Source organism: Moschus berezovskii, chromosome 16, assembly GCF_049115385.1.
Source record: "Moschus berezovskii isolate FMDL1 chromosome 16, NW_MosBer_1.0, whole genome shotgun sequence".
NCBI lineage: Eukaryota > Metazoa > Chordata > Mammalia > Artiodactyla > Moschidae > Moschus > Moschus berezovskii.
This window is the reverse complement of record NC_142475.1, coordinates 17756185-17772630: the sequence shown is the minus strand read 5'-3', so window position 1 is coordinate 17772630 and position 16446 is coordinate 17756185. Positions and strand designations below refer to the sequence as shown.

The window sequence follows — 16446 nt, the reverse complement described above, 5'->3', positions numbered from 1 at the left end:
AGGGCATGGTAACCCACTCCAGTATTCTTGTCCAGAGAATCCCATGGACAGAGGAGCCTGGCAGGCTATAGCCTATAGGGTTGCAAAGAGTCGGACATGACAGAAGTGATTTCTCACGCACATCTCAAGAATAGGGCTTGACCTGTAGGAGGTACAGGGTGAACACATGGTAATGAAGGAGTACTCTGAAGAGTGTATTCCGCTGTTGCTCAGGGATTTTGCAATGATTCTTTGGGTACAAAGCAATCAAATTCTGGCCTGCATGAATAAGCAAGAAACTATAACATATTAAGAGGGGGACTGTAGGGCCCTGTGATTCTTGGATTTCGGTGTGTTTAAGAACCACATAGGGTTCTGGTTAACAAGGGATTCTTGGTTCCTATCCCCAGAGATTCAGACTCAGTGGTTCTGGAAGGGACCCAAGAAAATGCACTTAAAAATATGTATAACCATTGATTTTGTTGTAGGTGACCTGAGGCACGTACTTTGAGAAACACTGATGGAGTCTGAAACAGTGGCTCAGATAGTTATAAATAGCTTCCCAGACCACCCAGCTGATGAGCCACAGAGCTAGTGTTAGACCCGGCTCTTCTCTCAGTGCCACATGTTTTCCACTCACAGGCTCTCTAATATATGTTTATAAGCTTTGCACGTACCTTGGTTACCATGGGAACGCAAAAGCCTGATGAAATCCTACAACTATAGCTGGTTTTGAGGCTTCGGTTGATAGCTATCTTTAGAAAAACTCAGCTCCACAATTTATTGTGGCCTGTGTTGCCCTGACTTCCTGTAGAGTCTTCTAAAATTGTAAATGTGCTTTCGTGATGTGCTGATGCCATAATCCTTTGACAGGAGGGAGCACAGTGAAAGCCAGGAACCAGGGCCCTGGCTCAAACTGGTTTGGGGGTAGACTAAAAAGACACTGGGAGGCTGAGTGGAGAAACCGGAATGAAGCTCTACGATTTAACGTGTGGTGAAGGGCTTCGAGGTGGCCATCAACTGTGTCAGTGAATGAGAGAATGAGGGCTGGTTTAAAGATATTTCGATGAAGAATATTTCATTCATCATAAACCCTCTGGTTGAGAGCATCGATCAGCCTTAGAAGGACTGTGTTTGGGGTAGAGGTTAGACCCTAAAGGGACAACAGTGGTTGATAAGCCACCTCCCAAGAGCAAATCCCTGAAGCAAAAACTGTATTACCAGGTGTGGCACTTACCATGTGCCAGGGTCTAAGGTTTATGTACTATCTCACTTGATCCTCATAATAATGCTTTATGTGGATACTATTATCCTCATTTTACAGATGAGAAAACAAATAGAATGCCTAAACTCACACATTTACAAAATATCTGGGCTGGGACTTGACCCGGGCAATCTGGGTCCAGACCTACCCTTTGAACCACCCACTTCTGTCCAATGGATTTGAAATAGAACAACAGGCAGAACTCCTGTCTTTAGGAGCATTGCCCTAGGGGTTAATGAACCATTGTTAAGAGACTGATCTGCTTGCAGGAGGGGGATGGTTGAGGAGGGAGGGCTAGGCTGGGGAGAGGGGAAGGAAGTCCTGAAAATAAACTTGGGAGAACAGAAATACCCAAGGGTGGATTTCAAGTCGCTGATTCTGCAAAGGTAGGACCTGAATTCTCCTGTCCTCTCCTCTTTGAGATAAATCAAAAGTTTACCATGCTCATTAGTGCATTATTGTCCAGTGGATTCTTTTCTGGGGGAGAAGCTCAGAGAAGAGAAAGAGGAGCCCTCTGAGCTTTCATGGAGGAGGGAAGGCACCTCCAGGACCGCAGTTTCCCTTGACCGCAGTGGGGCGAGTGGTGCACCCACCCTGACCAGGATACATCAAGCAAGGGACCCACGGAGAGGACAGCAGTCGTGGGGAGGGGCCCTCCGTGGGGGGAGGGAGGCTGCAGAAGGGATCCTGTTGCCTTGGCAATAGAGGCTGTGGAGAGAAAAGAGAGTGAGAGAATCGACGGGGGAGGCCTGAAACAGAGCTGGCAAAGAGAGCTGGGTGGGGGGGAACAAACCTTAAATCCAAGAAGAACATTATTTTTATCTATGAATAGTTTGCCCCCAGGTAGAGAGGCCCTGTGAAGGAATTTTGCCAGAATTCATCCTAAATGGAGACAGGCTAGAGACTTTAAGGCAAAGAGGCGGGGCGAAGTAGGTCTAAGTCATGTGAGTGCAGAGCTGCACCCCAGCCCCCTTCCCTCCCTCTCCTCCCTCCCCCTCCCTTCCCTCCTCCCCCCACCACCCCCATTCTCTAGTTCGGCCAATTTGTGCCTCCCTCCTCTGTGATGCTCAGCTAAGCTGTGATGAACGCAAATGAGAGAAAGGTATGAAAAACGGTCCCTAGACTTAAACTCGGAAAGAATTTATACCTGAAACAAAGTGACTTTTGTTAGCCCTGAAGAATTTCTAAAGTGGGATGTGGGTGAATGGCATTGGGAGGAGCAGTGGTAGTGGACAGGGACGGGAATGATGCGTAAGACTGCCTTTATCTTCCCCTGGACTCTGTGCATCCCCCCAACACCTCCCAACACACCTCCTCCTCACATAGGCCCCCAAAATACAATGGGGACAATACTTGGGAAAAGGCTGCCTGAGCCAGGTGTGAAGGGGTGGAGGTAGCAGGTGAGGGAGGTGCTCACAGAATAAGGCCTTGTGCTTGTTAAAGCCAAGGGAGGAGGCGGCCACTGCTGCAGATACAGGAAGCTGTATCTGCATCCAGGCTAACCCTACCAAGTCCTGGGGATGGGAGCCCTTGCCCAGTACACAGTGCAGCTGATGTTAATATCTGCTAATGTGCCAGAAGCAGCTTTTCCTTGGAAGACTGGCTGGATGTAACCGAGACCCTCTCACCTCCCCGTATCCTCTTCGAGCCTAGAGATGTTCAAATTCCAGTATTACTGTGGCCTCTTGGGTACCTGCAGGCTAAGGAGGGCTGGGGATATTTGGGTTACACAGCAAATCTTTGAAAGGTTTTTGCCTTATTATTTTAAATTCAAACCATGTTCACTGATTCTTTTCACTCTGTGCCTCCCTGATACCTGAGTGGAAACACAGCTTAGCAGAGTCTCCCTACTGCCCCTCAGCCCCACACTAGCAGTTGGTGGTCTGACTTCCACGACCCTGGCCACGCTCACCGTGGGTCAGGACTTTCCACCCTCTGCCCTTTAATAGCGAGCAGGCAACTACAGATCTATACAACGGTTGTAATTTTGGCATACATAATACAGTTTTGTTTTCTTTTTTGATTCTGTTTTCTTCAACTTCTCAGTTTATTTCTGAAGACTGAGATTGATTTTCTTTTTTCATGCAGTATGACGCTGAGGCTCTGGGAAGGTTTCGTGTCTGGGAAGTCGTCCGTAACCAACACGAAGGTAGGTTATCAAACTTGTTGGTGAGTTTTGGCCGTGGAAGGGTGAGACCTAGGAGAGGAGAAGAGCCCTCCTGATTCCAGGAGAAGCCCAAAGTACTCAGGAATAGGGGTTGGGCTGGAGATTCTCTGGAGGACAAGAACAGTCAGCAAAGGGGAGGGCCCCTGGCTCCAGCAGCTCCCTTAGAGGGGACACAGGGTGTGAAGGGAGGGGAACATGAGGAGGGCCCAGCAGCACTCGCAAAACACGTTGATGACTGACCTTCCCAGCGCTCTCATGCCTCTGTGTTTCATGACCTCTGGGGTCTGTAGGTGCCTGGGTTCTGCTTCCTTGCCTCATTTCTCCCCTTCTATAGTGTGGCCGCCTTATGTGTAAGTGAAGAGCCAACATCAGCGGTTCCAGGGGAAATGGCTGGAACAGGGCAGAGCTGACAATAAGCAAATACACACCTGTCTGGAGTCCCAGTCGTTAGACAGCTTGGCCATCAGCCCCTGTGAGAACGGTGACCCTTGAATGACCCTCAGTGGGGAGATGCTGGCACTAGGAGAGGCCAGCTGAGGGACCTGCTCACCTGGTCACCCCCAAACTATCTGCAGGACCACCCTCGGCATCCACAGTGTTTCTTTTATTTAAAAAAAAATAATTTTATTTCCTCTTTTATTTTTGCCTGCACTGGGTCTTTGCTGCTGCCCAGGCTTTCTCTAGTTGCAGTGGGCAGATTTCTCATTGTCATGGCTTCTCTAGTTGCAGAGCACGTGCTCTAGGGTGCACAGGCTCAGTCCCAGTAGCACCTGGGCTTAGTTGGCCCCACAGCATGTGGCATCTTCCCAGACCAGGGATTGAACCCGTGTCCCCTGCATTGGGCAGGTAGATTCTTAACCACTGGACCACCAGGGAAGTCCCCAAATTATTTCAATTGTTGTCTTCTTTCTCTCTGTCTTCCCTCCTCTCCCGCTTCCTTGCCTAAACTGTTGACTACAAAGTGAGCCACGTGTGTTTTTGATGTGTCTCAACTGCGTTTCCCCTTGACCTTTATTCCTGGGTGTCTGGTTCTGGGCTTTCCTGATGGTTGCTAATCCTTGGCTCAGCTCAGACGTCTGTCTTCTTGCCTCTCCACCCACATCAGCCCTGTTAACACCAACATGTGACACCTGTTTTGGAAAAACGTTGGTAGCAGCATCCTCAGACAGTATTTGTAACATCTAGGCCCAGCCAGGGACTCCTGTCACCCAGTCACCAAAATAACAGGCTGTGAACACTGTGTTTCACCATCCATCACTAATACATTTTAGTTATAAGTAGGACTGCCAGATTTAGCAAATTAAAATGCAGGCCGTCCAGTTAAATGTCAATTTCAGAAAAACAATAAATAATTTTTTAGTATAAGTAAAACACAGAATTTGGAACATGCTTAAACTTAAAATTGCCTTTTGTTTATTTTAATTTCAATTTTAAGTGGATGTCCTATGTTTTATCTGGCAGTCCCAGTTATAAGTCACGCAACACCAATAATAGCAGTCTGGAACTTACTGACTTAGCAAACTGAGGTGTCTGAGAGCTGGGCTGGCTTCAGCACAGTCTGATTGAGAGCAGGGGGTGTGCCTAAATGATGTCCCCCAAAACATGACTTGCTCTTTCTCCATCATCCAGGTCAGCCTCCCACAGGTTGGCTACATTCTTGAATAAGAGTTTTTTGACTTTATGGTAACAAGATAGCTGTGGTTTTCTGGACTCTTATTCTTAAGATTCAGAGATGGAAAAAAGAGAAAAGTTGTTTTTCTAAAAGCTTTTAAGAATCATTCCAATTAGATCAGCCTAGATCACATGTCCACTACTAACTCAATCTTTGTGGCCAAGGAAATGAAATACACTGACTGGTCAGGGCCAGGGCTAGTTGCTGGCCTCAGAAATGGAGTGGCACATCTACCCAGACCCATGGACCAAAGGAGGGCTATGGAGGGCAGGGGGGAGACCCAGGAACTGCTGCTAAAGAAGGTGAGGTGGATATGGGAAGGCAAACAGTGCATAGTCTGCACACACTTAAAATTAGAGTATGCACTGGGCTGTATTCTTCAAGTTCTGCAGAGCTTCCAAAGGCCTGGAGAGAGGAGGTAAAGGCAAGACTAGGGCAGTGTCGGGGGCAGTTTCCCACTTTCAAACAGCAGTGCCATCAAACTGTTGTCATCAACTGCTTCCTAGAGTTGAGCAGCTTCACTCTCTGGCCCCTCATCCCAATTGCTCCCCAGTTTGCCATATTGGAGGAAAAACGTGAGACTATCTAAGAGAGTTACAGACTGAATGTTTGCATCCTCTGTAAATGCATATGTAGAAACCTGAGCCCCATGTGGCTGTATTTGGAGATGAGCCCTAAGGAAGTAATTAAAGTTAAATGAGGTCACGAGGGTGGGGACCTAATCTCATAGGATTAATGTCCTTTAAGAAGAGCTGCCCCCCACCTACACCCATCCGTTCCACCCATACACAGCAAGACATACATCAACTGTCTAAAGCCAGGAAGGGAGCTCTCCCCAGAAACCAAATTTTCTGAAGCCTTGATCACAGAATTCTAGTCTTTTTTCTTTTTAATGCTTGTGATCATTTTTGAAATTTTGTATATATTTATTTTAATTGGAGGACAGTTACTTCACGATATTGTGGTGGTTTTTACCACACATCAACATGAATCGGCCATGTGCATACACGTGCCGCCTCCCTCCTGAACCCCCTCCCGCCCCCTCTCCACCTCAATGTTGTCACAAAGCACCAGCTTTGGGTTTCCTGTGTCATACATCAAACTCCATTGGCTATCTATTTTTACATATGGTAATGTATATGTTTCAATGCTATTCTCACAAATTTCACTTATTTTTTTGGCTGCACTGGGTCTTCATTGACACACGCGGGCTTTCTCTAGTTGTGGCAAGTGTTCGCATTGTGGTGGCTTCTCGTCCGTGCAGAGCATGGACTCTAGAGCTCAATAGTTGCTGCTCATGAACTCTAGAGTGTGGGCTCAGTAGTTGTGGTATACGAGCTTAGTTGCTATGGTATGTGGGACCTTCCTGGACCATGGATCGAACCCATGCATTAGTAGGCAGATTCTTAACCACTGGACCATTAGGGAAGTCCAAGTCTTTTCTTACAACTATGAGAAAATAAACATCTACTGTGTAGGCTACCCAGCCAGTGGTACTTTGTTATGGCAGCCTAAGTAGGCTAATACAAAGTGTGGCTAAATCTCAGAGGTGCAACTTCACTATCACACAACATTACAGGTGCAAAAGGTTTTCAGGATATCTAATGCTGGGGAGACCTGATCCACCAGATAGCTTTTCTGTGTATCTGTTTGCAAGAACAAATGCCTTGGACTGCTGTAATGCCTTCAAGCAGCTCATATTCTGCTGAGGAGAAACAGATACATAAATAGATCATTGTAAAATAATGTGGTTAGTGTACTGACCAGACTATCCATAGCATATCATGACTATATAATGCATACTCATGAAAAATGGTTCATTTTTAAAATGTTGCTTTCATTGAAAGAAACTTAGTACAGAATGTATAATATAGTTGAATATATACCAACTATGACCCCACTAATGTAAATGACAAAGATGCTTTTAAAATGAATGGAATTTGCAAATGTTAATATATTCCACATATTTAAAATGGTAATATGACTTTACCACAAATTCCTCAAGGCAATCAAAAGAAATGTGATATTTAATAAGGAAAGACTTTAACTTAGTCACTGAAAGGGAAGTTGTTATGTAACATAACGCTCAAATTCACAGAAAATAATTTTTTTCATTTGGATGTGACTTATTTAAAGTGTTTAGTAAGTCTTTCTGGACTTAGCGATCAGTCCAGTACCTAAAACAGAAAACATTTGTGAATGAACAAATGGATGAAAGAAACGAGAACACTGGGGTTCACATCTTGGCTTTGTCACAAGGAAACCAATTGCCTCAGGTAAGTCAGTTAACCTCCCTGGGAATTTACTTCTTAACCAGTAAAATTAGAGGGTAGAATTTACTGGGGAGTGGAGTGAGTCTCTCAGTCATGTCCGACTCTTTGCAACCCCATGAACTGTACAGTTCAGTTCAGTTCAGTCGCTCAGTTGTGTCTGACTCTTTGCGACCCCGTGAATCACAGCACGCCAGGCCTCCCTGTCCATCACCAACTCCCAGAGTTCACCCAAACTCATGTCCATAGAGTCGGTGATGCCATCCATCCATCTCACTCTCTGTCATCCTCTTATACAGTCCATGGAATTCTCCAAGCCAGAATACTGGAATGGGTAGCCTTTCCCTTCTCCAGGGAATCTTTCCAACCCAGGGATTGGATCCAGGTCTCCCACATTGCAGGTCGGTTCTTTACCAGCTGAGCCACAAGGGAAGCCCATTTATTGGATATTTCAGTCTTTAGCCACATCACCTTTTGTTCAAATGGAGTATCATTTGGAGGATGGCGCTAAGTGGAAGTGCATATGTGTGTGTGTGTTGTTTGTCAGGGTGTGTTCTTGGCTGCTTCTCATGTTCCCCTCCCCTGGTGATCCCTCCTCAAGAGTAGAGCCTGAGAGCTACTGGTCTGGAGGATTCCTGAAGTCATTTTCAACCTGACTGTGGATGATCCTATTACTGCAAACCATGTAGTCACAGAATACTAGTTGAGGAGGTGTCAGAGAAAACTTAAGTCCATCTATGGAGAGAGAAGGATGATCGAACTGGGTCGCCTGTCTGAGAAGCCCTGAACAATAGACAAAGCAGCTCTTTACTGAGTCCCTTTTAGGTTAGGTTCTTACATGGAAAAGATATAAATTAGGCCCAGAGTCAGGCCTTCCAGAAGAATTCAAGGGGCAATTTCCCCAGCACAGTGAAGTGGCTTTTCTCAGCCTTCTCTGTTTAATGCTCTTAGCCAAAACATCACCGAGGAGAACTCCAGGCTTGAGAAAGTCATACTATTAATACAAACACAGCCTGCCCTGCTGATAACAGATGTGGTTATAATGGGAGCTGAGTGAACAAAAACACGTTTCCCCAACTCCAAGCCTCAAGCACATTTTCCATCCTCTGTAACAGACTGAAGTGCTGGCTCAGAGCAGATGCATTTCCTTGCTCTTTTGTGGGCATTGCTTCTTGCCCTCATTGGGGAAGGAGAAGCTGAGGTCTCTACTGGCAGATTCTACAGGTGGCCGGCCTGTAGAGGCTCCTTGTCCCTTGTTTATGGAAACTGTTTCAAGGCTGGTGCTATGAAGGCCGTTTTGTTTATACAAATCATTCCGAGATAACACATTTCTCAGAGAAAGTCTCCAAAAAGCTGAGCACTGCTGAACTGAGCCTTCTTCACAGTCTTATGACTTAACGCCTTGGCCAAAACCACCTCCATAACATTCAGCCATGAGCTTCATCCTGTGATACTGAAAGACCACATGCCATCTGGAAATAGCCTTGAAGAACTCATGCAGAAGAGACCGAACCCCCCAGTTTTACCCACCCAAAGCCAAGCCACCTTGATCACTTTGTCAACCCTGAAAGTTTTTCTGGAGAAGAGAAATGATGACATGAGAACTGTATACTCTGTCAGTGGCAGAGGGCCGATCTGAGCTTCTGGCTTCTAATCTTGCACTTAATAAATTAGTTCAGCCACTTCTTTGTACAAATTTGCTTCCTGTAGACTATAGGGAGAAACCATTGTCAACAGCATGCATTTTATAGACAAGTTCCAAACCACATAGCATTTAATTTTTTGCAACACAGCCTTCTGTGCTGAAAGGTTAGCTGTGGCTCTCTGAATAGCTTTCATCTGAGTGTCTGGCAGGAAGGAATCTGATTTTCCAATGGATCAGTATTAGCTAAAATGTTTGTCATTATATATCCCCTGGAGTTCTCTATGCTTTGTTGGGTCAGCTCTTGTCCTTTCAGGCAATAGCCTGAAATCACTGTCAGAGAGCTTGGGTTACACCACAACTGTGAAGTCACCCCGGAAAGCTCTTGTTTAGACTAAAATTAAAGTCCTTGACTGAATACTTAAGCTTTCCCTTCCCTTTGTCCAAACTTCCAAGGATGGAGCACCCCAGGTAGTGTCACCCCACATCTGTATTATGTCTACCAAAGATGAGTTTTAGTCACCCAGAACAGCATCCTTTAAATACTGTGTAATCTGGCTACAAGGCAATGTCTACAGTATGATCCATATTTGGTTATAATATATGTGCTAAGACTGGAAGGAAATTCCCCAATCAATAACTGTCTTTCTCAGATGGTAAAAATCTATACAATTTGTTTTCTTCCTTCATCCTCATAGTTCCCAAAATGTCTACAAAAAAATAGGTATTATGGGGAAAAAAGTGTGTGTGGGTGTGTGTGATATGGCTATAATGCCATAACCAATATAGAGTTTGCTCTCCAAAGAGCTCAAGCTCTGAAACCTAGACTGTTTATTGCATTTCCTAGAAAACATTTTTTGTCTCTCTTTTTCAGGTGTGTGGGCATGTGTGCTAAGTCGCTTCAGTGGTGTCCAACTCTTTGCAACTTTATGAACTGTAGCGTGCCATGCCTCTCTGTCCATAGCATTCTCCAGGCAAGAATACTGGAGTGGGTTGCCATGGTCTCCTCCAGGGAATCTTCCCAACCCAGGGATCAGATCCAGGTCTCCTGCATTGCAGGCGGGTTCTTTACCATCTGAACCACCAGTGAAGCCCATCAGCCTCCTACTACCCTTCAATTGTAGAGACAACTTAGGAAACATTGATAAAAATTGCAGCACTCCCGCTAATTAGGATGAAGCCACAGAAAAAGACAGGAGCCCAAATCAATAATTTAATCTTTAAACATTTTATTTGGATACATGTTTATGCTTAATTGATTACAAAACACACATTATCGAAGGGATGACCGCAGCGGGCACTTTGATCTATTTCTCTTCTTCCACTGAGCTGATGCTGAAAGTTGCTCAGGACTGTGACTCTGAAGCGCAGGGTCTGGGTGGTCTCTTTTCCAGTTGTCTAGACAGGACCTTCACTGTCTCAGTACCTCAGGGGCACGGGGAAAGGGCTGCATGATTTTGTCTTCCAGCCTAGTCCTCTGACTCAAAGGAGAAACATTGTATGAAGCTGTCCAAATAACTCCAATATGCCTAGATTCTGGTTGCATTAAGACCAATAAGATGGTTTTGAGGAAAACATGAAAAATAACAAAAACACAGCATGCAGAATACATTGATGATTATAAGCTAAGACTACAGCCAAGAGTATAGCGAGGGAAAACCTGGGGAATGGCAGGAAACCATGGCACTTCTGGGTTCCTCCAGTCTTCGAGTTCTTAAGAGTGCTGACTTCTGGAACCAGCCAGTGTGGACTTGAACCTGGTTCTGCATTTATGTGCCATATGACAGTGAAAAAAATTGCTAGAGTTTTCTGAGTCTCAGGGACCTGACCCCATCTTCCTCCCTCATAGGCTTCTAAGGAAAATGTCTTGAGAGAAGGTGAGGAGCCTTTAAGCCCAGCAAGTGGCAGTGAGCACTCATGGGGGGTCTGCGGCATGACCACCAGGCGCCCCGCCCCCCGGCACTCCCCCCCACCCCCAAGCAGCTCTGGCCCTCCAGCTTCCTTCTCGCGGAGGCATCTCCAGTCCCCAGAGATGAGAACTTGGAAGTGAAGAGGGAGGCTCTGATGTCTCAACGTGACTGCCCAAGCCTCCCTCAGGGTTAGCTGAGGGATGAAGGGGACACATCCCGGAACTCTGCTTCCCCAGCTGCACTTGGCCTGGGTGGGAGAGGCAGAGGCACATGGGAATACTACAGGTCTGAACATGACTCGGCTATTGTGGATCCAAGAATGGGCACTAAACACCAGCCTGGCTTTCGTCTCTGGCAAACTTTCAGAGCGGGTGATACCCCCACTGAGTGGTATAGCAAATGCCAGCATGGACGTTAATACCAGTTTAGCTCTTTTTCTAACTGGCCTCCTTCCATCTGGACTCCACACACACTACCACCTCATTTGTTCATGTACATAGGGAGCAGAATTGATAATTTTGTATTTCTTCTATACATTGGATACTGGGAAAGCCACCCTCACAGTGGCTCCTGGAATTAATACAACCATCCTGTGAGGTCTATAGGTACAATACTGTCACCCTGACCCTACGGAGAATGACACTCAGGTTGCTGATGGGAAGAAATTTGTCCCAGTTCACACAGCTCGTGGTGTCTGAGGTAAGATTGAAGGCTCATCTCACTAGCAATAAGCAAGTATTTTCCCAGGACTTACACAGTAGCTTGAATGATCCAGAATAGTGCCAAGAGCTGGGAAGCCCTTTAAAAGGCAGCTAAAGTACACAGCATGGACTGTATGTACTAAAGAGAGTATATTTTATTCATAAGCATTGCGATCTCCCAGGGCCTTGCTCAGAGGATTTTGTTTTCTGCAAGTAGCAGGAGAGAGAATGAGTTTCCTCTGCAATGTAAGTAAATCTCATTGGCTCCCAGTGATGTCTCCCAATGAGGACAGTTTAGTCTAGACACGCCTGTTGGACCACCTAGCACCTATTTTGTGTTGGTCCCCCTGATGCCACACCCCACCATGTTAACCAAGAGTTAGGATCAAGGGACTTCTCTGGTGATCCAGTGGTTAAGAAAATTAAAAAAAAAAAAAAAAAACTGCCTTCCAAAGTAAGGGATGTGGGTTCGATCCCTGGTCAGAAAACTAAGATTCCACATGCCATGGAGTAACCAAGCCCGAGCCACAACTACTGAGCCTGAGCACACTCTGAAGCCCAGGTATCACAACTCGAGTGTCCAACTAGAGTCCGTGTACCTCAAGGAAAGATCTGTATGAGGCAGTGAAGCTCCCACGGGCCGCAACCAGGACCTGATGCAGTCAAATACATGAGTAAATAAAAGAGATCCTAGTTTTTGAACTCTAATCCTAAGGATACAAAAGAAAAGGTTTGTCTTCATTCCCAAGTCTAAAATGAAGAAATAGGTTAGTGAACTCAGATGTTCAGATGATGAAGTCTCACTGAAATTTACACTTGACTGGAGACTCCCTTGGTAAGTGAAGTCTACTTAATCACTTACCAGAAAGCTGTTCTTTGAAATAATCACAAATGTGATTTAAAGGAAAAAATGTATGCTTTTATTCTCCATTCCTGAAGCAACTTATGGCAATTCATTTTGGGCATGAGGTTAGTCACACAAGAAGGGTTTTTTAAAATTTAGGTCTATGTTTATTTTACCTTTACTTTCAAAGGGCTCCGTGTGGCTCTTGCTCAGCTCTGATTTATTGACCAACAATAAGACATGTTCATTAAGAGTTCAGCTGGATCTTGCAAAGGAAATACTTTTTAAAGTGTTTTGAAGCAATGGAGTCATTGCCAATAATACCCATTAAGGCATTTCAGAGAAGATGGATTTGAGCACTCAGAACCACCAGCCCCATCGTGATGGTGACGAGGAAAGCCTACCACCATCCAGCTTGAAGAGTCAACAGTGAATTAGAATAGTCACCACAATACAACCTAGAAAACTAAGATTTGACTGGTTAAGAAGCAGGGGGTGAGAGTCAACCTTTTAAGATGTCCTCATTGCCTGGAGAATCCCAGGGACGGGGGAGCCTGGTGGGCTGCCGTCTATGGGGTCGTGCAGAGTCGGACACGACTGAAGCGACTTAGCAGCAGTAGCAGCATATGAGTGTAAATAGGAAGGAAAAAAAATTTTCAAGTCAAGGGTTCATAGGCTAAGTTTGAACAATTTTAGCAGCTAGCAAAGGAACTGGAGAAGGCAATGGCAAGCCACTCCAGTACTCTTGCCTAGAAAATCCCATGGATGGAGGAGCCTGGTAGGCTGCACTCCGTGGGGTCACTAAGGGTCGGACACGACTGAGCGACTTCACTTTCACTTTTCACTTTCACACATTGGAGAAGGAAATGGCAATCCATTCCAGTGTTCTTGCCTGGAGAATCCCAGGGACGGGGGAGCCTGGTGGGCTTCCGTCTATGGGGTCACACAGAGTCGGACACGACTGAAGTGACTTAGCAGCAGCAGCAGCAGCAAAGGAACATTGTTAGACTCAAAATTGGCGTTAATTAGATTTTTCCATTAGATGCACTCTCTTTTCCATGCTACCCTCAACATCTCAAGATGCTTAGACATTAACCGGTTGTTACTAGGACTGCATGTTTGTTATTATTTTATAGGCTTGTGGGGTTATTTTTTACAATAAAATTTTAGAAGTTTATAGTTGCCTGATAAAGATTCAGCCTTGCCAAAATTTCAGTATGCCTTGTTTCAGCCCCCTCCCCAGAGTAGATCTTTATTAGGATAATTTGCTATAATGACATTTTGTGAGAGAGGAAGTTTTCACGAGACATAACTTTGGAAACAGGCCGGGATACTCAGATGTGCTGTCTTTGAATTCCTAAATCCTTTCCTAGTTTAACCCACTTGATTCTAATAGCTATTAAATAACCCTGGAAGAAGGGCCAGAGTTTTCTTCAGTAATTCATAAATCATACAAACAAATGCCAAATTCCTTAAACAAAAGTTAGGATGGAAGGGTAGGTACAGAAACACACATGCAACATGGAACACAGTGTCGGCAGAGCAGATTTTTTTGAAATCCCTCTTTGTGAGCAGAGTTGAGGGGCTGTGAAACGGAAGCCCATTTTTTTCTATAACAATGGTATTCTCTGTCCATAAAGATGTTTCTAGCAGGGGTGAATCTGAATTCATCTATCCACACACTCCAATTTTATATCTCTTTTTTTCAATTTTATATCATTTATGACTAAAAAATTTATTTTTGCAAGATTACTGCCTAAACTAGACATGGAGGAGGGGAAGAGGAAGGAAATGAGCAGTCTGAAGCCCCAGAACAGGAAAATGCATCTTCTTGACCTTGGCCATGTGACAAGATACACACTGGCCAGAATGATCACTTGTTCTTGGTACTCCTGTTCAGGCCAAGAGACTCTGTGACATGTTATTGGGTTTATAAATAATATGACAGAAAAGTCATGGTCCCTAAGTCAGTGTCTGCTTTTTGTATCCTGAAAGGGCCTAAAAATTTGCATTTTGTAGTCACTTGGGCAGAAGTGAAGATTAGGTGGGGAAACAAGTGTTAGAAAAGCACTAGTCCGAACTATAAAGGTGGCATAGAAATGCAAGAAACCATTCCTAAGTAATCTTTTAAAACTTTGAACAGAGTTACAGATTTTACCATTTGTGATAAACTGGTATATATAATTTAACCAGAACCAAAAGAAAATTAGTATTGTGTGAATTCTGAAGCACTTTCAACATGTAGGAATAATGTGGACTTTCTTGAGTTTTGCACATTCATAAGTGAATGGTCTGTATCTCGTGCCTTTGTTGGCTTTCTGTGAGCTGTAGTTTCTGGGAAGTGAGCAGCTATCATTCCTGTAACCCTTGTAATCCAATCATTTGTGTGCCTTCTTCATGAGGATTCAGTACGGCTGTGGTGCTGTTATCCCTCTGATAGGAACTCTAACTCTGTGTAAAGCCCCAAAGGTCTGTTACTTATTTTTATTTTATATTGTACTATATTTCATTTACAGTGTTGTGTTTGTTTTAGGTGTATAGCAAAGTGATACAGTCATATATATATATATATATATATATATATGAATTAACAAAAGCAGTTCCCGTCTTTTGATGGGATGCTCATGGTTTATAACATAAATGGCATTATTTTGAGAGAGGGAGAACTTAGGTATGGCATTGGATTTTTTTTCTTTTTGCAGCCTGAGGCAGTTGTAAAATAACTTAATGTAGCTTTTTACAACTATGTATTCTATAGTATTTTTTCATTTGGTGAAATTTTAACTGTTAATGTTTTTGGCATTGTGCTTTGTACCATTTATTAAATGAAAATTAAAAAAAAAAAGAAAAGCACTAGTGTAACTGGTTGAGAGCACAAGTCTCAGGCCAGACAGCGCAGGTTCAAGTTCTGAACCACTTAGGGCTGCCAGCTTCGGGCAAGCTTCTTTAATCTCTTTGTGCCTTCGTTTCCGCCACTGTAAAATGGGGGCTCATACACATATCATATATATATATATATATATATATACACACACACATATACATGTGTGTGTATATACATATACATATGTGCATATATACATGTGTATACAAATACACGTGTACACATACATACACACCTTATCCATATATATATATATATATATATATATATATATATATATATATATATATAAGGTGCTAAGTCCACAGGTAGCATATGTTGCTAGTTAAATGCCCAATAGGTGCCAGACTCCACACTGAGTGCTTTTATATAAAGTTTCATTTGGGCCTTCCCAGGTGGTGTTAGTGCTAAAGAACCCACCTGCCAATGCAGGAGACATAAGAAATGCAGGTTTGATCCTTGGGTCGGGAAGATCCCCCGGAGGAGGGCATGGCAATCCACTCCGGTATTCTTTCCTGGAGAATCCCCATGGATAGAGGAGCCTGGCGGGCTACAGTCCACAGGGTCGCAAAGAGTTGGACATGACTGAAGTAACTGAGCACGCACGCCTTCTTACTGTGAGTTTCCCTAGTAGATCAGCTGGTAAAGAATCCACCTGCAATGCAGGAGACCTGGGTTCAATCCTTGGGTTGGGAAGCTCCCCTGGAGAAGGGAATAACTACCCATTCCAATATTCTGGCCTGGAGAATTCCATGGACAGAAGACCCTGGCAGGCTACAGTCCACGGGGTCACAAAGAGTTGGATACAACTGAGTGACTTTCACTTTATTTAATCTTCCTGTGCTGTCCTTAGTTGCTCAGTCAACTTTATTTAATCTCTATCGCACACTTAAAAGGCAGGTAATATTATTTCCATTTTATAGGTAAAGACATTGAGGTTCAGAAGATTGCTCAGGTGTGTACATAGGTGTGAGGCCTGCCTATAAAGTATCAGATCCAGAGGTGTCTGCTCCAACATTGTATCGGACACCATCGGTGACCCCAGCTCACTTCAGCAGCTTTTTGATAAACACCTACTTTATAGTCTAGATTATTACATTGGTAATCAATTTC

At 44.3% G+C, this 16446-nt stretch overlaps 1 long non-coding RNA gene across 1 annotated transcript in view; it reads left to right on the top strand.

Annotated features, from left to right (window-relative positions):
• The window catches only part of LOC148775219 (uncharacterized), a 65959-nt gene that overhangs the window by 32119 nt on the left and 17394 nt on the right, over nucleotides 1-16446 (top strand). Inside the window, exon 2 of the long non-coding RNA XR_016039299.1 lies at nucleotides 3332-3392. This is a non-coding gene — a long non-coding RNA (uncharacterized LOC148775219). The remainder of the gene's footprint in view (nucleotides 1-3331; nucleotides 3393-16446) is intronic.